Source organism: Acomys minous, assembly GCF_964271855.1.
Source record: "Acomys minous genome assembly, chromosome: 6".
NCBI classification, from domain to species: Eukaryota; Metazoa; Chordata; class Mammalia; order Rodentia; family Muridae; genus Acomys; species Acomys minous.
Window position 1 is genome coordinate 69090121 of NC_140487.1, and position 12390 is coordinate 69102510.

At 46.4% G+C, this 12390-nt stretch overlaps 1 long non-coding RNA gene across 1 annotated transcript; it reads right to left on the minus strand.

Annotated features, from left to right (window-relative positions):
- Nucleotides 1-9732: 9732 nt before the first annotated feature.
- On the minus strand, nt 9733-11456 carry LOC311599557. The gene is made up of 2 exons (XR_014779939.1): nt 10954-11456; nt 9733-10215 (listed from the first exon to the last, which is right to left on the minus strand). It is a non-coding gene; the product is annotated as an uncharacterized lncRNA (long non-coding RNA).
- Between the last annotated feature and the right edge of the window lie 934 nt (nt 11457-12390).

A 12390-nucleotide genomic window follows, 5' to 3' on the forward strand; every position in this document is an offset into this window, starting at 1 on the left:
GAAGCCAGAAGAGGATGTTGGATTTCCTAGATCTGGGATTACAGGCAGCTATGAGCTACCTAATATGGGTGCTGGGAACAGAACTCTGCTCCTCTACAAGAACAGCAAGTGCTCCTAACTGTTGAGCCGTCTCTCCCGCCCAACGGGATGCTCTTGAAACTCTCTCTCCAGTTTTACCCTGATGCATACTGATAACCACTTGTGGTCCTCAAAAACCACTGTGGCAATTATTCCTCTGTTCTTGACAGAGCCGTGAGCTGCTAAGGGAATTTTAAGACATTAAAGAGTTTTAATGAGGCCTGTAAGGAAGGAGATGCCTAGCTCAGCATTACAGTATGTACCTAGCAGGTGTGAGGCCCCAAGTTCAAACCCCAGCGAGGGGGGGGGAGTTTGCATATTTCTCATTAATGTTGGTTTTCCTTAAAAGAAGAATCTCTTCTTTCTTTTCTCTCCTTTTCTAAGCTGTGTGGTAATAGTGGTGGTGGTAGCCGGGCATGGTGGCGCACGCCTTTAATCCCAGCACTCGGGAGGCAGAGGTAGGCGGATCGCTGTGAGTTCAAGGCCAGCCTGGTCTACAAAGTGAGTCCAGGACGGCCAAGGCTACACAGAGAGACCCTGTCTCGAAAAACCAAAAAAAAAAAAAAAATATATATATATATATATATATAGTGGTGGTGGTGGCGGCACATGCCTTTACTCCCAGAATTTTGGAGGCAGGAGAGGATCTCTTAGTTCAAAGCCAGCCTGGTCTACAGAGTGAATTCCAGGATAGCTAAGACCACACAAAGAAATCTGTCTTAAAATAAATAAATTAATAAATAAATAAAATAAAATAAAAACAAATAAACCAAAAAAATAAACTTCCATATTTTCACTACAGACAATAGTAACCCTATTCTATTTAAGTGTTGTTAGCTTTTGTTGTTATTATTCACTAGCTTTATAAATACTCATCAAAATGAGTGTTTTGGGCTGAGGAGATGACTCAGTTGTTAAAAGCCCTTGGTCCGCAAGAATAAAGACCTGAGTTCGGATCCCCAGCACTCACTTAAGAGACTTGGTGTAGCGGCTCACTTCTGTAATCCAAGTGCTGGGGAGGGAGGCAAAGAAAGGCAGACTCCTAGTCCATCTAGCTGAACTGGTGAACTCCAGGTCAGGGACAAATGGCATGTGTGCTGATGTCAGGGACAACTTTGTGGAGTCGATTCTTCTCTTCCATCTTCCTGTGGAGTCTAGTGATTGGACTCAGGTTGTAAGAGCATCATTCCTTTTTGTAGGTGAATCATATCCCATCCTATGAACAGGCACGTTCTGCTTACATCCCCATATTATTTAGAGCAGTCGATACTTAGTGAGTTTCCAGAGCCTGGTGTTCCCATTAGCCTCATACTCACTGTCCTGGGATTTGCAGCGCAGCATCCATCTTATTCTGTATTGTAATGGATTCAAGGAAGATGGCAAACCATAAACAACTTCCTAGATCAATGGTTCTCAACCTGTGGGTCACAGCCATTGGAAAACACACCAATGGTCTTAGGAACTGAAACACTGCTCAGTCGCCAAATTGCAGTTATGATGTAGCAACAAAAATAACTTTATGTCTGTGGGTCACTGCAACATGAGGAACTGTAATAAAGGGTCGCAGCATTAGGAAAGTTGAGAACCACTGTCTTAGATGTAGCATGCCACTGGCCCTGCCTTTGCCTGCAAGGCTCATTCTTATTGTGATTTTCTATATATTGGTTTGTATTTTATCTCTACTTAACTTCATCACACAAAAGCGCTGGCTTTATGAGAAATCAGGAAAATGTGCATTAAATCATAAGACAGCCATAGCTGTACACATCTAAAATAGCTACAGTCAAGCTGTGAGCCTCGGCTATTGTCACGAGATGTCTTGACTCGGGCTGAAAATTCCCTTTCCAAGTGGTTCATCCACACGTGGGACAACTTAGCACTGGTTGTCGGTGGGAGGGCTTAGTTACTTGCCACTTGGACCCTTTCCAAAGAATGACTTGAACGTCAACATCATTTGAAAGTTGGCTTCCCCAGAGGTAGGGGGCAAAGAGGAACAAAGTTTTATTTATTTATTTATTTATTTGGTTTTTTTGAGACAGAGTCTCTCTGTGTAGCCTTGGCTGTCCTGGACTTGCTTTGTAGACCAGGCTGGCCTCGAACTCACTGCCTCGGCCTCCCAAGGGCTGGGATTAAAAGCATGTGCCACCATGCCCGGCTTAATGTTTTTATGACCTACTTTGGGGAGTCACAGTGTCATGTCAGATTACTCAGGTCACTCCTATGCAACTTGGGAAATCACACTGGTCACTTACTGTAGGCAATTCTCTTCAAGTTAATGCCACCCAAAGATGTCAACGTCCTCACAGTAAGCATTGTTGCTGAGAGGAGGGCATGCAGCCTGAAGTTCCTCATTTAGGTCTAAATATGGACTGAGAGAATGACTGGCCCTTTTCTCCTATGCGGTTAGATCTCTGACAATGCCATCCTTACTGGGCAGTGGTGGCGCACGCCTTTAATCTCAGCCCTCAGGAGGCAGAGGCAGGCGGATCGCTGTGAGTTCGAGGCCAGCCTGGTCTACAAAGTGAGTCCAGGGCAGCCAAGGCTACATAGAGAAACCAAAACCAAAACAACCCCCCCCAAAATGCCATTCTTTCCTACTTCACTTGAACAGGTTCAAGCTTGGGGAAATCCCTGGCTGCTTCTATCCTCCCTGTCATCTGATCGTGTGACTGATGCCTTTCTCCGCTCCCGATAGCTCAGTGGAACACCTGTTTGGCATGAACTTTGGGCATTCCATGTGATTCAACTCAGACACAGGATGTACTTTCAGTTTCTGTGACTTAGCTGACTCATTGTAGTCTCTCTGTGTGTTGCTGCCTTCTGAGTCCTACTGTTCACAATGCCAATGTGTCCTCACAACTCCAGCCTTGCACTCTCCACAGAATTACATCTTTGAAACTCTCACCTATGCCAAAATCATCCAGTAAAACCACATTAGACAATGGAGAACGACAAACGAAAGTCCAAGAATAATAGACAAAGCTAAAAGCAATGAAACAGCGAACTTGTTCTCTGATGTTCTGGAAAAAAATTTTTTCCCTTCCTTTTCCATCCCTGTCAGGCCGCTACAATGAGTGATCGAGTGTCAGTAATTGTCTTTCTTGACTATACACATCTTGACTTGCAATCTTACCTGTCCAGGAAAACAAGGCACCAAGCTGGAATACAGCTGTTGAACATAGGAGTGTTTGCTGACTCAAGTACCCATGCTCAGGACACAGGGTTTAGTGTCCTGGCAAGGACTACTGCTAGGATAGCTCCCCAAAGCCTGGAAAAGTGATGACACATAGTGTATTGAAGTTCCTAAGCTGCTATTCAGACAGCAGAGGCGGGAAACAGAACGTACCTGTAATATAGGTATATATTAAAGTAGATGTAGTACTTTAGCCCAGGATAGCCATTAGAGGGTTATACCCTACAGTGTGGCTCAGAGGAACCACAGTCACCAAGGCTGTTGGGAACACACTAAGGAGAGGTACATCAGCTGGCACAATGCCAGCTCTCTGGGAGTCTGAACAGGGAAGGATGGGGAGCTTGGAAAAAAAAAAAGTAAAAATCAAGAGAGAGCAAACAAAGCCCCAGAGGCACAGGGGACATAACTGATACGGCATGGAGCTGTCTTCAGAGTTGACAGCAGTGAGCGTTCTAGGATTGTAGCTGATTGCAGAAGCTGAGGAGCCATAGTAAAAAGGCAAAAAGTGGGAGACAAAAGGGCACACTCTGTAAAGAACCTGGAGACTATAGGCAGAACAGGGTTTCCCACAGAAGAAAATAGATGTGTGGCTGACAGTGTGCATTTTAGTATATGCCCTCTGTAAAGAAAGGGGATTACGCTGGGCAGCGGTGGTGCGTGCTTTCAATCCTCAGAAGCAGGCAGATCTCTGTGCAGTGGAAGCCTACAGAGGCCTGCAGAGCTAGCTCTGAGACAGCCAGAGCTAAGTAGTGAGATCCTGCCACAACACACACACACACACACACACACACACACACACACACACACACACACACACACACACACGAGAAAGGAAGGAAGGAAGGAAAGGAAAAGAAGAAGAAAGAGATTAAAACCGATGGTCCACGCCTTTAATTCCAGCACTCAGGAGTCAAGAGGCAAGGAATCTTTCTGAGTTCCAGGACAGCCTGGTCTACATAGAGAGTTCCCAGGACAGCCTAGGCTACATAGAGAGTTCCAGGACAGCCTGGGCTACACAGAGAATCTCTTCCTATGAAGGGGAGGGGAAGGGGATGAATAAGAGAGGACCTGTTGACGTCAATAGTTGAGATCTTCACTCAAGGAGAAATCACAATTATTTGTTGATTAATACTGTGTTTGGTTCGGACTGACTGAGCCAAAGGAGGGGACTGTCCCCTGTGGGGAGACCTCTCATATTCAATAATGCACTATAATAACCCTGCCAATTTCCCTCTCCAAGTCACCAATAATACTTACCAGAATGGTTAATAGCAACAGGGACCTAACTCCACATCTGCAGTTCTTTTTAGAGACTTCCACTCACATAAAACTGGACTTCAAAGAAAGAGATTAATTTCAGCCAGGCATGGTGGCCCTCGCCTTTAATTCCAGCACTCGTGGAGACAGAAGCAGGTGGATCTCTGTGAGTTCGAGGCCAGCCTGGTCTACAAAGTAAATCCAGGAAAGCCAGGGTTATACAGAGAAACCCTGTCTCAAAAAAACCGAAACAAAGCAAAAAGAACAAGCCGGGCGTGGTGGCGCACACCTTTAATCCCAGCATTCGGGAGGCAGAGGCTGGTGGATCTCTGTGAGTTCGAGGCCAGCCTGGTCTACAAAGTAAATCCAGGACAGCCAGGGTTATACAGAGAAACCCTGTCTCAAAAAAAGAAAGCAAAACAAAAAGAACAAGCCGGGCGTGGTGGCGCACACCTTTAATCCCAGCATTCTGGAGGCAGAGGCTGGTGGATCTATGTGAGTTTGAGGCCAGCCTGGTCTACAAAGTGAGTCCAGGACAGCCAAGGCAACACAGAGAGACCTTGTCTTGAAAAACAAACAAATAAATAAATAAATAAAACAAAAAGAACAAAATAAAAAAGAAATGTATTTTATGGTGAGCCAAACATAAAGCAAAGTTAGATTTATTAAAAGCAGAAGTTAAGATTTTTTGAAATAGAGTAAAACACACCTCATAGGACCAGTGAGGCTTTCTCAAGGGAGAGTCACAATAAGTTGCCATTTTCCTAATTCTCACTGTGTATCTGAGATCACTGTACTTGGGTGTTAGGCTTCTCCTGGCATCCATCTGATGCTGAAGGATAAGAGCTGGTATAATATGGAAGCAAATTGAAACATCTGGCACAGTGACTGCATTAGTGTGTGTGTGTGTGTGTGTCTGTGTGTGTGTGACACCTCCAAAGGTTGCTAAGTAAACCACTTTTTTGGCATTGTCCAAAGAGTATGATTTATTTCATTTGCTTTGTTTTTTCCTTAGGAAGTTTTTGCTTGCTTGGTTGGTTGGCTTTTTGAGGCAGGGTTTCTCTGTGTAATAGCCCTGGCTGTCTGGGAACTCACTTTATAGATCAGCCTGGCTTTGAACTCACAGAGACCCACCTCTCCCTGCCTCCCAACGCTGGCATTAAAGGGACGTGTCACCACATCCAGCTGATTTATTTTACTTTTAATTATGTGTATGTGCCTGTGTATGAGTATGTGTATATGAAGTCAGACGCCCTCAGAGCCCGCAGGAGGGTGGCATGGGCCCTGGAGCTGGAGTTACAGGAAGATGTCAGCAGTCCAGAGTAGGTGCTGGAAAAAGAACTTTGGTTCTCTGAACAAAGAAATCCTCTTAACCTCTGCGCCATCCTTCCAGTCCCAAAAGTATCATTCATAAGAAGGTTAAATTTTAAATAAATTTTCTCAGTAAACAGAGTTGTAAAGTGAATCTCTGAGGGGCACTTAGTCCAGGAGAGGGGAGTACTGGGAACATATAGTTTTCGACTATGTTATCCCCAAGCAAGCAGAACATAACCACTGTCCTTGTTGTCTTGATTGACGTGTCTCTGGGAGCGCACTATCTGCCCTAAGTGGGCACAATTAGTTTATCATCTACCTGCGTTGGGAAAACAGGTGAGCCACTTGGCGGAGTGTCTGTTCCCTGTCAGTGCATCTGAAGTCTGAAGTCAGCCTTCGTCAGCAGTAAAAGCAGCTCAGACCCCAAGAAGAGGAGCCTCCTCCCTCCACACAATGCAACGCTGGGAAAAGAGGAATATGGAAATGTTTTGGTGCCTGTGAGGGACAGGGTCAGAGCACAGCTCATCTGACACTCAGAGATCCGAGGCACCCTCATGGTTCCCATGGTACAGCTGGTAAAACGCAGTCTTTCCCTGAGGTCCAGCGTGAAATACTGACTGTACTGTGGGTGGGGGGTATGGTGCCCCTGTTAGGTATCCAAGGGATGAAGAACTGTAGTGCATATCTATTTAACCTCCCAGTGGGCCTTGCAGCAACTGGGATCTCAGAGAATGACTGCAGGCATGCATCCTAAGTCCAGTGCTTGGCAGCTGTATTCTTTGTTTACTTCAGTCAGTCAATAATTCAGTCACACGGACTTGATAACAGTTGCTTACAGCATTGCCAGCAGTTTGCTCGCCAGTCCTCTGTGATAATCAAATCCAGAGTAAACCCACAGGTTTGACCAGTCCACACAGCTTGACGTCAATCCACTAAATTGATAAGAAAGAGGTGGAGCCTGGGAAAGACCCTGGGGTGGGGCATGTGTGCTCCCAAGAGTGGGAGCTAAGGGGGGGCGGCGGAGAGCGGCACATGCCCTTAATTTCAGTACTTGGGAGGCAGAGGCAGGCAAGTCTCTTGAGTTTGAAGCCAGCCTGGTTTACAGAGTGAATTCCAGGACAGGCAGGGCTGCACAGAGAAATTCTGTCTCAAAAAGCCAAAAGAGAAAAAGAAAGAAGGAAGGAAGAGGGATGGATGGAGGGAGGGAGAGAGAGACACAGAGAGAGACAGAGAGAGAGAGAGAGAGAGAGAGACAGAGAGAGAGAGAGAGAGAGAGAGACTTTGAAGATCTAATGAGCTGCCACTTCATTAAAAATTTCAGAGATGGCTGGGCATCATGGTGCACGCCTGTAATCCCAGCAATTGGGAGGCAGAGGCAGGCAGATCACTGTGAGTTTGAGGCCAGCCTGGTCTACAAAGAGAGTCTAGGACAGCCAGCTACACAGAGAAACTCTGTCTCGAAAAAACCAAATAAAGAAAAAGAAAACCAAAAATGTCAGAGATGCTTGGACAGGTGTTGATAGTTTAACAGATAAAGATGTTTGCTGCCAAGTCTAAGAACCTGAGTTAGAGCCCTTTCCACATGGTAGGAAAGAACCAACTCTGCAAATTATCCTGGCGCTCTCTTCTCTCTCTCTCTCTCTCTCCTTCTCCCTCTCTCCTTCCTCACAGACACACAGACACACAACTGTTTAAAAAAAGAAAAGGTAGATCTTTGGACTTGTGAGCTTGCTCAGGGAGAAAAGGAGCTTGCCTTCAAGTCTGACAGCCTGAGTTCAATCCCTGGGATCTACTTGGTGGAAGGAGAGGCCTGACTCCCCCACAAGTTGTTTCCTAACTTCCGTTTACACAGTTTACACATGGATGGACTGTCGCGAGCAGAGTTTACACTCAGAATCCGGAACAAAGAGGCAGGCCAAGAGCAAGTGGTACGATTTAGCAAGAGAGGTTTATTAGCAATACAAAGGCAACTACAACAAAAGGCAGCGGCTAAGGCTCCAAGGCCAAGCCACCAATACCATTCCATTATACTCTTAAAACTATCTTAATTCTAATAGGAGTAGCATTTAGCATCTTATAATATCAATGTTCTGGGAGCTTATGCCATTAGGGTATACGACCTGATATCGCGAAGTTCTGTCGAACAGGTTCGCTGCTGCGACTTGAATCAATTCTCGGGTTGTTATCTGACAGCATGTCTGTCTGCTCCGTTTGGGAAGAGCACCCCGTCGGCTGGCAGCATTTCAGGTGATCATGGTGACGGGGGGGTGGGGGGGGGGGAGGGAGAGAGAGAGAGAGAGAGAGAGAGAGAGAGAGAGAGAGAGAGAGAGAGAGAGAGCTGGCTGCTTCTTCCCGGGGTTTTTATACTAACTTAACCTTATCCTCTCTAGTTCACACATCTAGCTTTCTGCGGCACTCTTATCACCAACTTGCAGTCGTGGCTGCTCCTAGGTCAGAACTTACTACTAAGGTTTTATCTATCACTCACACATCTGGTCAGACGTCAGCTTTTTGGACTTGTCAGCTGCTTTCTACACTGGGCTTTGAAACAAGCCCTGACATGTAGCTGCTTCCTACACTGGACTTTGAAACAAGCCCTGACATGTTTATTACATGGACACACACATACACATACACACACACACACACATACACACACAGTGAGAAGATCTGGGTTCTCACTGAGCACACAAATGGTGTGTCAACCAACACCACTGCTACCTTTAGACTCTATCTTGGCTCATTTTCTGTCGATGTTAACAAAATACCAGAGACCACAGTCATTTAGAAAGAATCAGAGTTATTTGGCACCCACTTCAGGAAGCCCAAGAGCATGTCGGATAAGGTTGGCTTTCTGTCGCTGTGAGAAAACCCTGCCCAACAACAACTTGGGGAAGAAAAGGTTTAATTTGCTTGCACCTTCACATCACTAAGGGAAGTCACAGTAGGAACATGGAGGCAGGAACAGAAGCAAAGTCCTGGAGGAAAGCTGTTACCAGCTTGCTGTCCATGGCTCACACAGCTTGCTTTCTGATACAACTCAGGACAACCTGACTAGGCATGGCACCACCCACAGTGAGCTGGGCCTGAAGGTGTCTAGCCAGCCTGAGGTGGCAAACACGGCTCTGGCAGGTCTTGCCTTTCCCTCATTCCCTCTGCCTTGCTAAGAACCATTAAATTACATTCCTAAAGCTAGCCACCAAGGTCTGTTCTCTTATTTGGACACTTCCTCCTCCTGACACTGACTACCAAGGTCCCAGCTCTCCAAATATTGAAGTCTAGCAATCAAAAGCCCCCCCCCCCTTTTTTCGAGACAGGGTCTCTCTGTGTAGCTTAGCTGTCCTGGACTCCCTTTGTAGACCAGGCTAGCCTCGAACTCACAATGATCCGCCTGCCTCTGCCTCCCAAGTGCTGAGATTAAAGGCCTGCGCCACCACTGCCAGGCTCAAAGGCTTCCTTTTGGATACTCTAATTAACATGTCCAGGCAAAACAAACCAACTCATCCTAACACTGTTTTCCTCTTTTACCTTTAAAAACTGCCATTTGCCTATGGGCCATGTCTGCCTCCTCTCTATCCCTTCCCCCTCTCCCTCAGTCCCTCTGAGGCAAATAAATCTCCTTTGTGCTGAGAGTTTGGTCTTGGGTTGTTTTGTGCTGATACTGGTCCCTTCAGGGCCTTCCTGTATCAATCTGACAGAGGTATTTTCTTCTTTGATGTTGTTCTTCCCAAATAACTGGCTTGTATCACGTTGACCAAAAAAGAATTAGTCAGAATAACATCCCAGCGTGAGGTCATGTTGTGTGACAAAACTTTCCCTGGGAGATGCTACTCACAATTCTACTCAACCCAGATAGGAATGAGTACACCAAAGTACAGATACCACCAAAGTCCAACTTGGCGAACCGTGAGTTTTATTGGGATTACTCTCAGGGATTTGGGTGAGGGGTCACTTACAGGAGCAGAAATGACTCAAAGACAGCTGCATCCCCAAAGCCCACCCCTGCACGAGTGACAGCTCACAAAAGCTGGGATCCTGCGGCACACTGCACGGCCTGCAGGCAGCTCAACAGGGCAGAGGGTGGCTGTTCCAAGTGACTCAGTTGGTCTAAATGTCTTCCGGGCATCCGCTGATTTGCATTTCTTCCAGGCAGCTGGTCTTGTCCCAGAGTCTCGTTTGCAGCGTGGCTTGTCTGAGCTGGACTCTTGGCTTTGACTACTTACGCTGGCAGGGAGAGGCCTGTGGAATCTGGTCCATTTCAGAGACTTCCTGGAGATATTTGAGGGTTTTTTGTTTTTGTTTTTGTTTTTGTATTTAATCTTCCTGTTTAAGGAGCCTCCCTGCAGCACGGAATGCTTCAATCTTGGAGGAAACTGTAACATGACACATAGTTCACAAGACAGAGCAGAGCAAACCTGCTCACACAAGTCTCCACACCTCCTCTAATGCAATCACAAATGCCATCACGGGGGCCCCTCTCACCTGACATGACCTCACCCTGTCCCCCTCAAACCTCAAGTAACATTAACGTATGAATTGTGATACTTTGATACCTTTGATACTCGTTTTTTTGTTTTGTTTTGTTTTTGTTTTTTTGGGTTTTTTGGAATACAGATTCAAACTAAAGCAAACTAGATTACTTCGCATTAGGCCTAGAAGAGAAAAGCAGGACCAGGCAGAGATACAAACAGCTCTTCCTTTTGGATCATCCCATTTAGGATAGCTTGTAGTATTAGAGGCATTGGGAATAGTATATACATACATACATGCATACATACATACATACATACATACATACATACACACACATACATATATACACACACATATATGTATGTGAGTGTGTGTGTGTGTGTGTGTTACACAGCTTTAAATCCCATCCACTTCTAGGGAAACAGAGGCAAGAGAATCATGAGCTCCTGGCTGCTAATGGTCACTTTGAAATAGTGTATTGCAGTTTTCTCTTAACCCAGCTAGCACCAAATAATTGAGACTGGACTATTATATTTGTTTAACATGCTTTATGGCACAAAAACTGAGCAGTATTAATCTATTTTAAATACTCTAAGCTAGTCTGATTTCCATTCCACCAAAATCCTCAAGATACTTGCATTTTATAGCTCTCTCTGCTCCAGCGGCTCTCTCCTTCCGTCTCCTGGACCTCTGCCTGTGGCTCTCTCCTTCTCCTCCCCTGGCTGGCAGGAAGTCCAGCCCTGTTCTCTCTCCTGCTCAGACAGCAGTTAAGGCCGAATGGATTAAAAGATAACTACAGAGGCATGAAGCAAGAGTCAACGTGGAGCCAGAGCAGGGCCCAAAGAACTCCGCTCCAGGAGCCAGGCTGAAGGGCCAGGACTCACACACCCAGAGCAGGGACCAGGAGCCAGGCTGAAGGGCCAGGACTCACACACGCAGAGCGGGGACCAGGAGCCAGGCTGAAGGGCCAGGACTCACGCACCCAGAGCGGGGACCAGGAGCCAGGCTGAAGGGCCAGGACTCACACACCCAGAGCGGGGACCAGGAGCCAGGCTGAAGGGCCAGGACTCACACACCCAGAGCGGGGACCAGGAGCCAGGCTGAAGGGCCAGGACTCACACACCCAGAGCGGGGACCAGGAGCCAGGCTGAAGGGCCAGGACTCACACACCCAGAGCGGGGACCAGGAGCCAGGCTGAAGGGCCAGGAATCACACACCCAGAGCGGGGACCAGGAGCCAGGCTGAAGGGCCAGGACTCACACACCCAGAGCGGGGACCAGGAGCCAGGCTGAAGGGCCAGGACTCACACACCCAGAGCGGGGACCAGGAGCCAGGCTGAAGGGCCAGGAATCACACACCCAGGGCGGGGATTCTCATTCAAGTCTCAGAAGAATTTGAAGAATTTTATTTCTTAGTAATTTTTCAAATTTTGTAATTACATTTATTCAGAGAGAGATATATTGAAAATGGTTTTGGAGGTAAGAGGGTAATTTGCAGGAGCAAGCTCTCTCAGCATGTGGGGAGGTTCTGGGGGTCAAATTTGAGTCCTAGGTTTTAGCAACTCTAATGCCTTTACCTGCTGAATCATCTTCCTGGCCTATAATCCCCCTGCCTCAGGCTCCCAAGTGCTGATATTACAGGCATGCAATCACCATGCCAAGCTTTCAATAATATTTTAATGTGTGTATGTGCACGTGTGTGTGCTGTGTGTTTGTGTGTGTGTGTGTGTGTGTGTGTGTGTGTGCAGGCATCCATGCTGCCCTCTTACATGGCTCACTCTTTTACTCCTGCACCATGTCTGCAGATTTTAAAGAAAGGTTTATTTCCTATCTGATCAGTGACCCTATCCATTCATTTTATTTTGGAGTGCTAAAAAGAAAGCCTTTTTCCTTTCCCAATTTGTGTCTAGTGTTCAGTGGCCTGCAAATTAGCTGAAACTATAAATGGAGGAAAGAAACGACAATTGTCCCAAATAAAAGATTTTTTCTCCTTTCTTTTCTTCCTTCCTTTTTCCTTAGCCATGAATATGGCAATGTGTGGTAGTTTCTTTCCCTATAGTTTTTTTTCCCCTCCCT